Source organism: Amblyomma americanum, chromosome 8 (assembly GCF_052857255.1).
Source record: "Amblyomma americanum isolate KBUSLIRL-KWMA chromosome 8, ASM5285725v1, whole genome shotgun sequence".
Lineage (NCBI taxonomy): Eukaryota > Metazoa > Arthropoda > Arachnida > Ixodida > Ixodidae > Amblyomma > Amblyomma americanum.
The window spans coordinates 22,972,619-22,988,755 of NC_135504.1; positions in this window are offsets into that span (position 1 = coordinate 22,972,619).

Here is a 16,137-nt window from a genome sequence, read left to right on the forward strand (position 1 = left end):
GCTGGCACACACCACGAAACGAAGAGCCTTGGCTTTAGAACAGCGCGTTTTCATTGCAGCATCCGCTGATACCGCTTCGACATTCAGTCGCTTCGCGTTATCAAGAATGCATGACCCAGATAGTACCCCATCAATATCGATAGAAATCAATCATGAAAACATCTCTTTGATAATACACAAGCGCAGTGGCGCTAAAAATTGAAATTAAGGTGCTGATACTATTAATAAGTCATCGAGATATAGGCCACAACGTATTTTTTCTTTCTACTAGCCGTCGCGTTGCTTGAATGGTTATGGTGCTCAGCTGCTGATCATATATAGAAGCGGGTTCGACCCTGACCCAACATAGAAATGTGAGCGGCGCCACGGCCGTGTTCTGCTGTGCAGTGGCGATACGGGCCAACCAGAATTTTATTTTTCGAACCGAAAAGCTGTACTACGCTAGGTAAAGCAGTCGTCGCGTAGGCCGGAGGATGACCTTGAACGACCTTCAGCCCAACCACGTTAGCCGTGTATGACCATATGTGGGTTAGTTATGGGGTCGAACCCTTGACCGCTGACCTTTAGTTGAGCTTTGACATTGGGTGTCCTTCGGGTTGACCTTTGACCTTGAGAACATCCGATGGGTGATGTGAAGCCACGTGATGACATCCGATGGGGGTGTCGTAAGACCACGTAATAGCCACGTGGTCGTGTGGGTATACATATTGCCACCTGGTGTTCTCAGGTGGCGCTGAAGTGTCTTCGAAGACGTTGAAGTGTCTCGCGCTGGCTGGCTGGCTGCTTGCTGTATTCTGCTGGTTAGCGACCTGTCTCCCTGTTTTCCGTTACATATTTTGGTGTAGGCGCTGGGTAAAGATCCCTGTATATGTCTCATACTCCTCCGGATACCCTGGGCTCCAGTCCTTCGCTAGTGGACACCCCCGTGCACCGTGCTAGCCGGAGAAATCAAGGCCTACCTCCCGAACACGGGCTTTTGGAGTCTGCCAAAGCACCCACCCATCGACCTGTCATGCCAGCTGCTGCCTACTACACCTTGCAGAATCCGCGACTGCCCAAACCATTCCACGGCAGTCAGCTCGAAGACGTAGAGGACTGGCTTCTCGAGTTTGAACGCGTGGCCTCAATCAACCAGTGGGACGACGCCGCTAAACTTCGAAACGTCTTCTTTAGTCTCGAGGATGGTGCACGTACCTCGTACGAAAACCGAGAAGACGCCCTAACATCATGGCACGAGTTCCGCCGACGCCTGCTGGAGACCTACACCAGCACGGATCGTCGAGAACGGGCTGAACGGGCTTTGCAGTCTCGCATTCAGATGCCGAATGAGACTGTAAGCATGTACGTGGAGGATATGACTCGGCTCTTCCGGCGAGCTGACCCGGCCATGCCCGAAGATAAAAAGGTGCGCCATCTCATGCGCGGCGTTAAAGAGCAACTTTTCGCTGGCCTCGTGCGCAGTCCACCTGGGACTGTTGCTGAGTTTCTCTCGGAGGCGGTCACGATGGAGAAGATGCTCTTGCGGCGGTCTACCACCTACGACCGGCCGGTACTCGCCGCTTCACTTACAGAGCCGCTTCCTGCCTTCGGGGCTAACCCTGGTCTTCTCCGCGACCTGATCCGCTCCGTTGTGCGCGAAGAGCTCCAGGCGCTTTTCGGTGCTCCCCTGCCGACGGCCGGCTCTCTCGCTAGCCTGGTCCGCGAAGAGGTTCAAGCCTTGAGACCTTCGTTCCCGTCCGTTGACCCGCCGCCTTTACCAACGGAGTGCCGTCGTCCAACGTACGCTGAAGCCTTGCAACGTCCTGCGCCCTCTTCGGCGCAGTTTCCTCCGTCCAATCAAGGCTCGCTGTTTTCCGCACACCCCGACACGTACTACATCGACAATCGACGATCACCCCAGCGGAAGACGGACCTGTGGCGTGCTCCGGATCGGCGGCGTCTCTGCTTTCACTGCGGGGAACCCGGTCATCTGTATCGCCAGTGCCCGTATCGACAGCTTGGGCTGCAGGGGTTCCCTATCGACATGCCCCGTCCACCAAGAGGTCAACGACCCCGGGAGATCGAGGACTACGTAGCCCAGCAGCGCATGGCGACAATTCCCCAGCGGCAGTCTCGGTCTCCATCACCACGCCGACCTTCGCCACAGCCCCAAAGCTCCTCCTGGATGGCGCAGAGACGGTCGCCAAGTCCCCGCCGGGAAAACTAAAGAGAGCGACCTCAGGGGGCGAGGCCGCTGGCAATCGATACGAACAAGACCCCCCGACAACGCGAACAGCGACCGACCGCGATTTAAAGGCAACGACTGCAGTACCTGAACTCGGAGATCGATTCTCGTTGGATATACCCGTGCTTCTCGATGGCTATAAGGTTAGTGCTTTGGTGGACACTGGCGCTGATTTCTCGATTTTAAGCGGAAAGCTAGCGGCGCTTCTTAAAAAAGTAATGACACCATGGTCCGGCACGCAGATTCGCACGGCTGGCGGACATGTCGTAACTCCGCTTGGCCTATGCACAGCAAGAGTCCAAATTCGCAGCTCCACATTTGTTGTCAGCTGCCTAGTTCTACCGAACTGCTCCCGTGACTGTATCCTTGGCGTTGATTTTCTCCGAGAGTATGGAGCTATTATTGACCTCCGAAAGCGCACTGTCACATTTTCTACCGAGAAAGCTGATGTTTACTCCGAGGACTGTCCACGCCGCGCCGCCCTTAGAATATCCGCCGAGAGCGTTTGGATTCCGCCACGCGCCAGCGTTTTTGTGAGTGTTCACTGCGACGGACTACGTGAAGGGACAGCGGTCGCAGAGGGCAACCTGTCCCTTTTGCTCACCCACGGCATCTGCTCAGCGCGAGGTCTCATCCATCTCCGCGACGGCTGCTCTGAGCTCCTGGTGACTAACTTCTCTAACGAGCCCCGGCACCTTTTTCGTGCTACTGCCATCGCATTCGCCGACCCCTTAGCGGAGGTTTCTGAATGTTTCGCGTTCGAAGCTGTTAGACCTGTGCGCCCATCCCTTGACATCAGCCCGGACCTTTCGGTGACTCAACAGCGAGAACTACGTGCCCTCCTACTTGAATACTCCTCCTGTTTCGCTTCTTCGTCGAAAATCCGGCAAACGGCTCTTCTCAAGCACCGCATCATTACGCCCGACGATGCCCGCCCCATCCATCAGCAGCCGTACCGTATCTCACCGAAGGAGCGTGAGGCGATCCAAACGCAGGTGAAGGAGATGCTTTCAGATGGAATCATTCAACCTTCCAGCAGCCCCTGGTCTTCACCTGTCGTGCTGGTGAAGAAAAAGGATGGGACACTCCGCTTCTGCGTGGATTATCGGAAACTGAACAACATCACCAAAAAAGACGTCTACCCGCTGCCTCGTATCGACGACTCGCTCGACAGACTTCGTCGCGCCCAGTACTTCTCCTCCATTGATTTAAAGAGTGGGTACTGGCAGATAGAGGTCGACGAGCGGGACCGCGAAAAAACGGCGTTCGTGACACCCGACGGACTCTACGAATTTAAAGTGCTACCTTTTGGGCTATGTTCAGCGCCGGCAACTTTCCAGCGGATGATGGATACCGTTCTCGCTGGACTAAAATGGCAAACTTGTTTGGTTTATCTCGATGATGTCGTCGTATTTTCCGAAACCTTTGCCGAACACCTTGAACGCCTGAGGACAGTATTAGATGCCCTCCGGTCGGCCGACTTAACGCTAAAGCCCGAGAAGTGCCACTTTGGGTACAAAGAGTTGAAGTTTCTCGGTCACCTCGTGAGTGCCGATGGCGTTAAGCCCGACCCCGAGAAAACTGCTGCCGTCGCCAACTTTCCTGTTCCTGCAACAAAGACAAGTGTGCAACGTTTTTTGGGTCTGTGCGCATATTACCGCCGCTTCATCGCCGACTTTTCAAAGATTGCCGCACCCCTGTACCACCTCACGCGCAATGATACACAGTTCGTGTGGGCTGCCGAGCAGCAGGAGGCTTTTGCCGAGCTGCGCAGACGACTGCTAACATCCCCTGTTCTTGCGCACTTTGATGAAGAGGCTGAAACCGAAGTCCACACCGACGCGAGCAACGTCGGCCTCGGCGCCGTACTCGTCCAACACCAAGGTGGCGTGGAAAGGGTCATCGCGTATGCAAGCCGCACGCTTTCTCGCGCTGAAACAAACTATTCGACCACAGAAAAAGAATGCCTTGCGGTTATGTGGGCAACCATGAAATTTCGTCCGTACCTCTACGGCCGCCCGTTCAAAGTAGTTACCGACCACCATTCGTTGTGCTGGCTTGCAAATCTTCGCGACCCATCGGGGCGCCTAGCCCGATGGAGCCTCCGCCTCTAAGAATTCGATTACACCATTGTGCACAAATCTGGCCAGACGCACGAAGACGCTGACGCACTCTCTCGCGCGCCCGTCGGGTTAGCGGATGATAGCATAGAGGACGAGAGTGGTTTTATTGGAGTTGTCAGCGCCTTAGACCTAATGACCCGCCAGCGAGCTGACCCAGACCTGCGACCTATCATTGATTATCTGGAGGGCCGAGCTTCTGTCGTACCCCGACAATTTTCTAGAAACCTGCCGGCCTTCTGTCTCCGGAACGGCATTTTGTTTAAGAAAAACTCCAGCACTGTTGACCGAGCGCACCTCCTCGTCGTTCCGGCAGATCTCCGCGCCGATATCCTTCTTGCTTGTCACGATGAGCCGACCTCCGGCCACTTGGGCTTTGCCCGCACACTTGCACGCGTGCGCCAGGCGTATTATTGGCCCAAACTTTCTCACGCCGTCCAGCGTTACGTCAGAGGCTGCCGCGATTGCCAACGTCGTAAGGCGCCTCCTCTCAAGCCAGCGGGCTTGCTCCAACCTATTGAACCCCCTCGGACGCCTTTTGATCAAGTCGGCATCGATCTTCTGGGCCCATTCCCTGTGTCATCGGCCGGTCATAAATGGATCATAGTCGCGACCGACTATTTAACAAGGTATGCGGAAACTAAAGCGGTGCAGCGCGGTACGTCATCTGAGATCGCCCAGTTTTTTATGCAACAAATCGTGCTGCGTCATGGCGCACCGTCCCACGTAATCACTGATCGAGGTACGGCGTTTACGGCACAGCTCATGCGCGACGTGTTCGAGCTCAGTCACACGAACCATCGCAAAACTACTGCCTATCACCCACAGACGAACAGGCTCACAGAGAGACTCAACAGAACGATCGCCGACATGATCGCAATGTACATAGACTCGCAGCACAAAACCTGGGACGAGATTCTCCCGTATGTCACATACGCTTACAACACGGCCACCCAGGAGACGACCCGATTTACACCATTTCGTCTGGTCTACGGACGTGACGTTCAGACGATGCTGGATGCAATGCTTCCATGCAGCACTGATGACCACCCACTCACGCCAGACGCCGAGCAGTTCGCTCAGCGCGCCGAGGAAGCACGTCAACTTGCCCGTCTTCACATTCAGCGGCAGCAGGGCACGGATGCACGCCGCTACAACCTCCGTCATCGGCACGTCGAATACCATCCGGGAGACCAAGTTTGGGTGTGGACCCCGGTACGCCGCCCAGGCTTGTCTGAAAAACTGATGTGCCGTTACTTTGGACCGTACCGAGTTTTGCGCCGCGTCACCGAAGTGACCTACGAAGTTCTTCCTGACGGGACTGTGCAGCCTCAGCGTCGTCCACCCCGCTCTGAGGTTGTGCACGTTGTCCGCATGAAACCCTACTTCACGCGGTAATGGATAGTACGCTCAGTGTTCTGCTAGTTTTCGCGTGGGACACCTTCGCCCACCTCCCTTGTACATTTTTGTGTGCTTGTGCTGTTTTTTTCTCTTTCCACGGCCCATACTGCAACCCCGCTTTTGTTTTTCTTTTTTTTTGGAGGGGGAGTAATGCCACCTGGTGTTCTCAGGTGGCGCTGAAGTGTCTTCGAAGACGTTGAAGTGTCTCGCGCTGGCTGGCTGGCTGCTTGCTGTATTCTGCTGGTTAGCGACCTGTCTCCCTGTTTTCCGTTACAATATATATAGAGCGGCTGTCGCGAGCGTGTAGCGGAGCTGCCATGGACGAGCCTCAGACGCTTAGCAAGAGTGCTTGCTTTTCGCTGAATTCCAGGGTTAGCCAGGTTAAGCTACTTCCAATTTCTTTAGTGCAACTAACTTTGATTCACCGTTTAAACAATCTCTAGCAGCACCTAGAGCTGATCTAGAGACTTTAGTACCACCCTGTCCTGGCAGAACACCAAGGTGAGTACGTGGTGCCACGTTTCGCTAAAAAATCCATCTTTAGGCTACCTGCGTGGTACAAGATTTTCAGCAGCGGCAAAACCTCGATTCGCGAGGGGCACGAAAAAAAAAATGAAGGCAACGTTGGAAACATGCAGAACTGTCCATGTCTATAGTCGGATGCAATTCAAGAAAGCAGCGGCGAATGCCCCTCAAAGGAGGCAATTCGGCCAATGGCGCCGACTGGTTTTCATGACGTAGCGGTTAACCCTTTAGCGTGAAATTGCAGCGTGACTGGCAAGTGCCTCCGTGAAATGGGATTAACGGCGAATTCACGACAATCAGACGACGCCATTGGCTGGTGGGCCTTCTTTGAGGCGCATCTGCCGCTGCTTTCTTGTACTGCATCTGTAGTATAGCATTCTCTCAAGGAGCGCAGGTATTCCATCTGTCGATTTGAATGTTGCGATTAGCGACGCGCTTCGCTCAGTCAGTGGTGTTACGTTCGGGGAGTTTTTCCTTTGTTTTTAAATTTTAGTGGAAAAATTTGACAAAGAAAAGGAATATTCATGTGCTTTCAGGGAATTTTAAGAGCCGAGATTTTCTCGTTTCTTTCAAACCGTTGGGCTTTTCAAACAGTTACAGGATAAAAAGGGTCACGGAAAGATTTTCGGATTTGCTAAAGGAACGTGTACTGCCTGCTATCTGACATACCGCTCTGCTTTTAGACTGGTTGTCGGTTCAAGTTAGCCTGTGTGCCCGGCTGGAGCGCTGCTACTGTTGTCATAGGAGGGCGCTTTCTCCTTATTTTAAGCCGTAAGCCCTTATTGGCTCACGAGCGGCGTGGACTGAAGTGGTAGGCGGAAGTTGTCCGCACGACCACTCAATCATGAGTTGTATGGAAATAAAATAAAGTGTAAAAGTTGCGCAACAGTTGATAAACACCGTATATGTAATGAAATTAAAAAAAAAAACAAATATGGGGCCGCCGCGGTGGCTGAGTGGTTAAGGCGCTCGACTGCTGACACGAAAGACGCGGGTTTGATCCCGGCCGCGGCTGTCGAATTTCGATGGAAGCGAGATGGTAGAGGCCCGTGTACTGTGCGATGTCAGTGCACGTTAAAGAGCCCCAGGTGGTCGAAATTTCCGGAGCCCTTCACTACGGCGTCTCTCATAGCGTGAGTCGCTTTGGGACGTTAAACCCATATAAACCCAACGAAAAAAACAAATGGTAAAAATAAAAATCCCCATTGGCGCCGGGCACCCACCGGTGATACAATGGGTACAAGCTTTCTTCTGGTCTGGTGCTCGACTTATTTAGGGTGAAATGCTTGGGAAATGGGTATTCGACCCCACCTTGAGTAGAAGAAAAATACCTTGTGCAATGGCGCTCTGTAGCCGCAGCTGCCCTTGCGTCATAAGAATCCATCGACGTGAAGGAGTGAGTGGTGTTCTTGTTTAGGATTGTACAGTAAGGTCCACTTTTAAAGAGAACATGCGATCGCGCGTGGCCTCTGCGCTTCGCGGGCCGCTGCCCTCGAGAACATGTGGGAATTGTCGGCATAAAACGCATGCGCAGTAAGCATGGCGGCTAAACTTTCCGCGCATGCGCCTGATGCCGCGTCTATATAAGCAGCCGGTCTTCGTGAGGCGCGGAAGTCACGCGATCGCATGTTCCCTTTAACGGTGACCCGTACTGTACATGTTGCACCCTCTTAGACTAATTAAAACGCACAACAGAAAATTGGGGACTGTTTTCATGTTTGTATTCAAATTTTCCTTACGGAACACATGGGCGTAGTTCGATTGTTGAATGACCGCGCGCGATTTGAATATTTCAGTGGGATGTCAGTCACAGCAAATCTTAACGTGTTTGTGTGCTACGTATACGAGTGATGCTCCTCGGAAGTTTTCTAAAAGATGCGACAGAACACGTCGAACACTTCGCTTTTATTAGCGCAGCGTATAGTAATGTCAACAGTACACATAGACGCAGAGACTCGTGTGTCTGTGCGGTAATACCACCGTGAGTAACAGCGCCTTCAACAACGACTCGACCACACCATGAGTCCTCGACAGACCGCGCGCTTTTCGAGAGAAACAGGCCGAAAAAGCGCGCGGCTGATAGCGCGCAACCATCGACGAAAAAACAAAAACAAAACAACCACATAAATCACTGCTCTATCGAACACGCACACACAGACACACACTCCTAGGACCACACGTGTGAAGTAAACACATCCCAGAACGTCACTGCGATACACGAGTTTTATGTTGTGTGTGTCATCACCAACAGTTCACAGTGGTCAATATACAACTGCGTGACAACGTCATCAACGAGCCGCCGAACGCCTGAGTGAGCCTTGTTCGGCACATTAGAATACCCAGTGCATTTTGAATGTTTTAATTTCTTCATTTTTATTGGGTAATGCGACGCCACGCCCCCACCATTACTCGGCTTCAACCAAAGAAAAAAAGTAAATGGGGGACGTGGACTCGCTTGAGCCAATCACAGTGAAGACAGAGACAACGAGACTGCAATCAAAATGGAATCGTCATATTTTACCGGTCCAGCCGACACGCCCGGCCGGGGAAATGATCACAAGCGCTGCTAGTCCAGTGCAGCTCGGCAGTTTAAAAAGAAAACACACAGTTCAACGGACACGTGTTACGCTAAACACAAACATACGTCTTTTACCAGCCCCGCTTACGCGACGTGCCGAAACTCTCCAAGTACAACGCCGCGCATGCCGTCAAAACACACTCCTGCCTCGACATCCTTTCCGTTCCCACCCATGGCGACTCAGCCGCTACGCTTAAATAATTACCGAGGCCTCGATGTCGCTCGGAACTTCACGTGCCAGACTGGGCATCGAACGAGCACTGCTCTGCAAACGGCGATTGCAAGTGGTACGTGACTGGACGCTGGCGCCACCTCGTGCCTTTCAACGGAACTGCAGAGACTGCCCCCTCGCGTCTGTCAACGGAACTGCAGAGACGCACGCCACGCATGTGGATCGCAAGGGCCTTAAAGGTGGCAGTGCCCGTAGACGAGCCGTGTCACCCTGTTAAATATGCAGACGTCATTTACTGATATCCGGCACTAAGACAGCGGGAGGACCTGCCCTTGTATAGCCTCCACTGGTTCCTCTTCTCAAGGGCCATCAGCACCAAGGGCGAACATGCATGCCTTCGTATTCACGATATCAACCATGCCGGCTGTTCGTATACCGACTGCGCCTCTTTTCACTATTCTTACTCCACGCATATCACAGTCCAATGGTTCTTCCGCTGGCATTGTCCCTGCGTACGGCCCCTCTTGGAGGTTACATGGGAGGCGTCTCCCAGGCGGCCCAGTGAAGACTGTCCGAAACGTTGTCGGCAGAAAGTGGAATTCCAGATGTGGCACGTACATGCAGGTGGAATCGTTGACAGATAGAGCATGCCGTGTAGGTAAGCTCATAAGGCAGTCGCCACACCACCTTCATTACACTCCTACCAAACCAAACGTAGCTGCGTCTCATCAGATCTGCATCGATACATGCTTCATCTTCAAGTGCAGATTACAATTTACTAGCGACTACTATGAACACGCGTCGCTTGAACGTTGGAGAATTTCTGATGTCCGTCAGGAGGATAACCCGTCACCGCTTCGGGGAAGAGGAGAGCTCAGATTTGTGTTCTTAAAGACTGCCAATGCAAGACCGTAGCCGTTGGTATTCGCAACGGCCAGAGATATGGCTGCAGTCTCGAATGCCGGACATGTAGTCAGCATCCTTGGAAGAGCATGGGAACACAATAGGAAAGCGTTTCCATGGGCTGCAGCCTTGACGTACCCATGACGTCACGGCCTCACAAGAGCTGCTGCATTCGCCTAAAAGCCGATAAAATGCATTGTACGAGGTTAAATCCAACAGTGCGTTCTTCCAGTAGACATCGGTTTCTTCTCCTGTCTGCGACTTTCCGCGAAAAGAGAACTATACAGGAAGTTCCTGCCGATCACCGCAACCACAACCATATCGCCAGTGCGGCCGAGAGGAAGCTGAAGCACTTGGCTGGTCTTTACACGCTGCACTCAAAACAAGAAGGGAGTAAACTCTCATTTAGCGCACTGTCTTTTATAAAAGGGAGTTAGAGGAAAGCTTACTCCGTTTTTACACCTTTCTGTTTAGAGTGTAGGTGAAGAAGAGCACCAGCTGGCTGAGATGAGATTTAAACACTATGCAGTCACTACACGGTTCAGTTTCGTAAAGTAAAAAAAAAAGAAGCCTGTAAATGTAATGGGTGCGTGCGTTACAAGAGAATCACATATTGTCGTAGGGAGCCACCATACTCGGGTACAGCCACAAGCCTGTTTTTACCGCCGTCCAAAATTTTTTTAATGGAATCAAATCGGCTACCTTGGTAACATTTTTTTAATATTATTATTTTCACATTTATCATTATCTCTTTTAACCACTCGGCTACAAATCTCAGTGTCAATCTCCTGCGTGCGTTATGCATTTCTCGTTTAATTTAGCAGTTTCTTTTTGTATACTTCTTTCTTCCTCAGTATTCATTTTATTCTCGTCCATGAAAAGATTAATCTGAAAAACTCTCTGTGCTCCCCAATTCTTGGCCAGTCCCCCTATGTGGGCACGTGGCATTGTGTGAGGGTAACAATAACAACAACGACAGTATCAATGATGGTCCATGCCACACCCTGAAAATTCCCACAATTAGACAAAAAAAAATCATATTTCAACCCATTTTTCTCTAAAGAAGCTTGAAAACTCTGGCAATTGGGAAAAAAAGTGAGACAATTTCGGTTCTAGAAAAATTCCCTGAAACTCCTTAAATATTCTCGTTCGGCTAGATTTTATTCCCCAAATTCTCTGAAAAGAGAAAAAAAAAATCCCAAATGGAATATATCTGACCAGATTCCCCACAGTGATGGCAGCCAGCCAGTACGGTTGTTTATGTTCACGCATCCGGTGACATCCCGTGCTGGCAGTGATAGTGAAAGTACATTAATCGATGTGATTAAAAGTAATTAATGAAAGCAGTTAACAGTGCCACACAAACAGCCACAAGAGCGGTCACATGGTGCTGCGTCCCCATGGTGCCTCGGTGTCAGTGTAAAATCTTTACAGTGCACTGTCAAAACACAGTTGAGCACCTTGCACCCCGGGGACAGGATATAACGTTACCGAGGGCCGTCAGTTCCTTTACAAAAAACAATGAACTAGACTCTGTAACGATCAAAAATGAAACCTTTGTAGTGCCGGAGAGAGAGAGAGAGAGAGAAATAACATTTATTAGCACCCGTCAAAAGGATGATGGGTATCCGAGGCGCCGCTCGGTCCCAGCCATGTCCTCCCCCTCAGCCGTCGACCGGGATCTCTTGGATCTCAGCAGCGGCAAGGGCGAGACGGATGACTTCACGTTGTTTAGTTTCGTCCTCGTTGTGAAGCAGTGCCTCCCAGGACTCATCTGTTCGGTCAAGTTGTCCAAAGCTCGGACATGTCCATACCATATGGATCATGTCCGCTATGCCGTCGCAACGTTTGCACCTGGGGCTGAAAATCTCAGGGTGCCACTTGCTATAAAGCTGAGGGTTAGGGAATACTCCGGTTTGGAGCTTGCGCCACGCAACCTCTTCGTTTTTGGTTAGCTGATTACTTGCTTTTGGAAGTACCGCTCGGCCTAATTTGTAATGGTTTAGGATTTCCTGATACGTGTTAAGGTCGTCTTCGACCTGTAGGAGCTCCTCATCGCGCGAGGGGGAAGGGGTTGTGCACAAGACGCCACTGGGATCCCGGAAAGTAGCTAATCCTCGGGCCAGTGCGTGCGCTTTCTCGTTTCCCCTCAACCCTTGGTGCGCGGGTGTCCAGATGAGCGCTACCAGTTCTGCCGGTGGTGGACTGCCGGCCAACACTCGTGCTGCTGTAGCTGAAATGCAGCCCGCGTCAAAGTTTCTAATTGCTGATTTTGAGTCACTCACGATAATTTTAACCTGTTGTTGAGTTAGAGCCAGCGCAATGGCCAACTCTTCCGCCTCCGTTACTGTCGAGTGTCTGGTGCTGCAGCACGCTACCGGGCCTCCGTTTTCCCTAGTGGCTACCGAAATGTGCCCCGAACTGTTTGTGCATTGTGCGGCATCCGTATACAAGACATCCTGTCTGCCCTGAAAGCGGGCTTGCAACGCTACTGCTCTTTCCTTCCTCCGGCTCTCATGGTAGATGGGATGCATGTTTTTGGGGAGTGGGGGTATCTTTAATTTGTCCCTAACCTGTCTAGGAACCGGGTCCGTACGTCTCGAGCACGCTCGAGGCTCGTGCCCCAGCTTCTCCAGAATGCTGCGACCAGTACGACTGCGTAAAAGTCTCTGATACTGCGAGGTCCTTGCAGCCTCAATGAGCTCTTCGAGGGTATTCGAAACCCCTAGACTCAAAATCTTTTTTGTTGGCGCACAGGGTGGTAAACCTAGTGCTGTTTTTATCCCTTTACGGATTAAAACATCCAGTTTGTCCTTTTCCGCCTGGTAAAGCCGCAAATAAGGTGCCACGTAGACTATCCTGCTGATTATAAAAGATTGCACTAGCCTAAGGAGGTTAGCTTCTTTCATACCCGCATGTTTGTTAGCGATTCGTTTTAGGAGTCGGCAAGTTTGACTGGTGCTAGCCTCTAGTCTCTGAATCGTTTCCGAGTTCCTGCCGTTCACCTGAATTCGTAATCCTAGAACCCTAATGCTTTCCACCGCTGGAATTACATTACCGTTGACCCTGAGTGTGATTCCCGCGTTATACGGTCCGTCCTGCTTTATGCGCCGACGCTGTGGCGACCGCATGGGCGCGAGAAATAGCGCTTCCGATTTCTCGGCCGAGCACCTCAGACCGATTGGTTCTAAGTATTTTTCTGTTACATCTATAGCTCTTTGAAGCGTCAGTTCAATTTGGCTATCACTGCCCCTGCACATCCACAGAGTCAGGTCATCTGCGTACAACGTATGGTTCAACCCCGGAATTTTGTCCAGTTGTGCGGGGAGGCCAAGCATGGCGATATTAAACAGGGTCGGGGACAACACCGATCCCTGCGGTGTGCCCTTGTTGCCCAGTTGAATACCCGTCAGTGTGTTTCCCCCCATGCTTATAGATGCCGTTCTGTTTGTAAGGAAATCGCGTATGTAGTTGTAGGTACGAACACCCACGTCTAACGCAGCCAGACCCTCCAGAATGGCCGAGTGCTTTACGTTGTCGAAAGCTTTCGACACGTCTAGACCAACGATCACCCTGGTGTCTAGCGTTGGATTTTCTATTATCTGTTCTTTTAGCTGCAGCATGACATCACATGCCGACAAATGCGGTCTAAATCCAATCATGGTATTTGGATATAAACACTTGTCCTCAAAAAATCGGTTCAGCCGGGTCTGAATCACATGTTCCATCAGTTTGCCCACGCACGACGTGAGCGAAATGGGACGCAGGTGCTCGAAACCCGGCTGTTTTCCCGGCTTCGGGAGGAACACAAGGTTCGCGTCCTTCCATGCTGTCGGCAGTCGACCGGCTTCCCAACACTCCTGCATAAAGGCAGCGAGATGTCGGATCGACGTGTCGTCCAAATTTCTTAGAATTCGGTTGCTGACCTTGTCCGGACCCACGGCAGTCCTGGTCCTCAATCTGTTTATTTCTGCCCGGACTTCGGCAACCGTTATCGGTTTATCTAAGTCCGGGTTTTCCTGCCCCCCGTAATCTGGTAGCGGTTCAGCTGTACCCGTCGCGCAGCTCAAGTACCGGTCCCGGACTTGGGATATGAGCGTATCCGTGGTCCCGTCAAATGTATGTACTAGCCGGTGAAGTTGTTGCCTGGCCTCCAGTTTGGACTTGTCCGGATCTAGAAGATGCCGAAGCAAGTGCCACGTACCTGCCTTCCCGATGTTTCGGTCCAGTTGGTCGCAAATGTTGTTCCAGTTTTGCCTTGTTAAAACGAGCGCGTACTCTTCGATTTCCTTGTTAAGCAAGGCCAATTGTCTTCGCAAGTTCCTGTTCCCCCTCTTGTCCGCAATCCGCGTTTCAAGGTCCTTCTTCTTGCGCCAGAGACGGACCATGTGACGATCTACTCCCTGGACTTCTTCGTCAACCTCTACCTCCTCGGTTGCCTCGCGGACCGACTGAAGGACATTTTTACTCCAGTCATCAATGTTGCTTATGCCTTCCTCCTGCCCCGTGCGGCCATTTCGGAAAGCCTCCCAGTTCACCGAAGCCACCTTCTTGGTGCGGGCAACCGGTGGTCCGTTGTCGACTACAATTTCGATAATTTTATGATCGCTACCCAAGTTTTCGTCCGTGTTGCACCAGGTGGCAGAGATGCGGCCTCCGGTTAGAGTTAAGTCCGGGGACGTGTCTGTCGAAACACTGTTGCCCTGACGGGTAGGTCTTAGGGGATCCGTCAGAAGCACTAGGCCATTCTGCTGAATACTAGTCCATAGTTCGCGTCCCTTTACCTGCGTGTACTTATACCCCCATGCCGGGTGATGCGCGTTAAAGTCCCCGACTATCAAAAGGGGCCCTCCCTTCGAGATCACGCGCGCTTTCGCGAAGAGCTCATCGAAGCCGCAAGGACTTTTTTGGCGTGGCGGGCTATACACATTTAGAATGAACAGACTATTGAGTTTCCTCTTTTGCGAGATTATCTCAATCAGAATATGGTCCAGATTTGTAGTCCCGGTATCATGCTGCAACACCGTTATATTCCTTTTGACGAGAGTGGCTACTCGCGTGTTGTCACCTCGTCCTACGTACGATTTGTAACTCGCCAGCTTGGCGTGCTTACCGCACTCCTGCAACGCGATTACTTCGGGTTTGTCACTGCTCATCAAAAAAGTCTGGAGTACCGCGCGTTTGCGACCGAAGCCCCTACAGTTCCACTGCCAAATGGTATGTCTACGGTGACGCAGAGCCATTTTGAAGGTTAATAATTTCCTGATATACCCACTGAATTCTCTCGTCTCTGCTTGCCATATCGGCGCGCAGCTGTTCCATAGCAGCCCTCAGGTGCTCCAAAGCGGCCATAACTTGCTGTTGAAAAATCTGATCATCCTGTTCCTTTTTATTGAGTCGTCTTTCTAATCCTTGTATACGGGTTTCAAGATCCTCCTCTGAACATCTCTTCTTTTTTGTTGCTGGAGGACTTTCCCTAGGGAGCTCTGCCTGCTCCTTCCGCGGCAGCTCCCCCGGCTGCGTTACATCATTCATCGGCTGCGAAGTCCTGCCTATCGCCATAACCTGTTCCTGCAGCGCCTTAACTTTCGCTTGTAATAATCGGTTCTGGTCTTTGAGAGCCTTGACTTCGTCTGAGTCCTGAGAGACACTACTTACACAATCCACTTTTGACGCCTGCTGCTGTTTCTGCTGCTGCTGCCGCTGCTGCTGCTGCTGCTGCTGGTGCTGCTGGTGCTGCTGCCGCTGCTGGTGCTGCCGCTGCTGGTGCTGCTGCTGGTGCTGGTGCTGCTGCTGCTGCTGCTGCTGCTGCTGCTGCTGCTGCTGCTGTTGCTTCAATCGAGAGCCCTCCGTCGTCGTCTTGGACGAAGGCGGCTGCAGGCGAGGAAACGAAGCGGAACGGTACCTCGGATGGCTCGAGGGTCGCTCGTGGGACGCACTGCGGCCATCTCTACGACTGAAACGGACTTGCTGCTGCTTCTTGGCCTCCTCCTCGGCAGCTAACTTTGCTTCCCACTGTTTCTTCTTGATTACGTATGGCGTACGGAAGAGTTCCTTGCAATGCTTGTCACCCGTCAGATGGCCTTTTCCACATAGGCGACACTTGGGAACGCATTGATGATCTTCGGCCGGCGACACCACCGCACAGCCACGACACTTTGGGTTTTCACTGTCGCACACATCGGAGCGATGACCAAGTTCTCCACACCTGAAG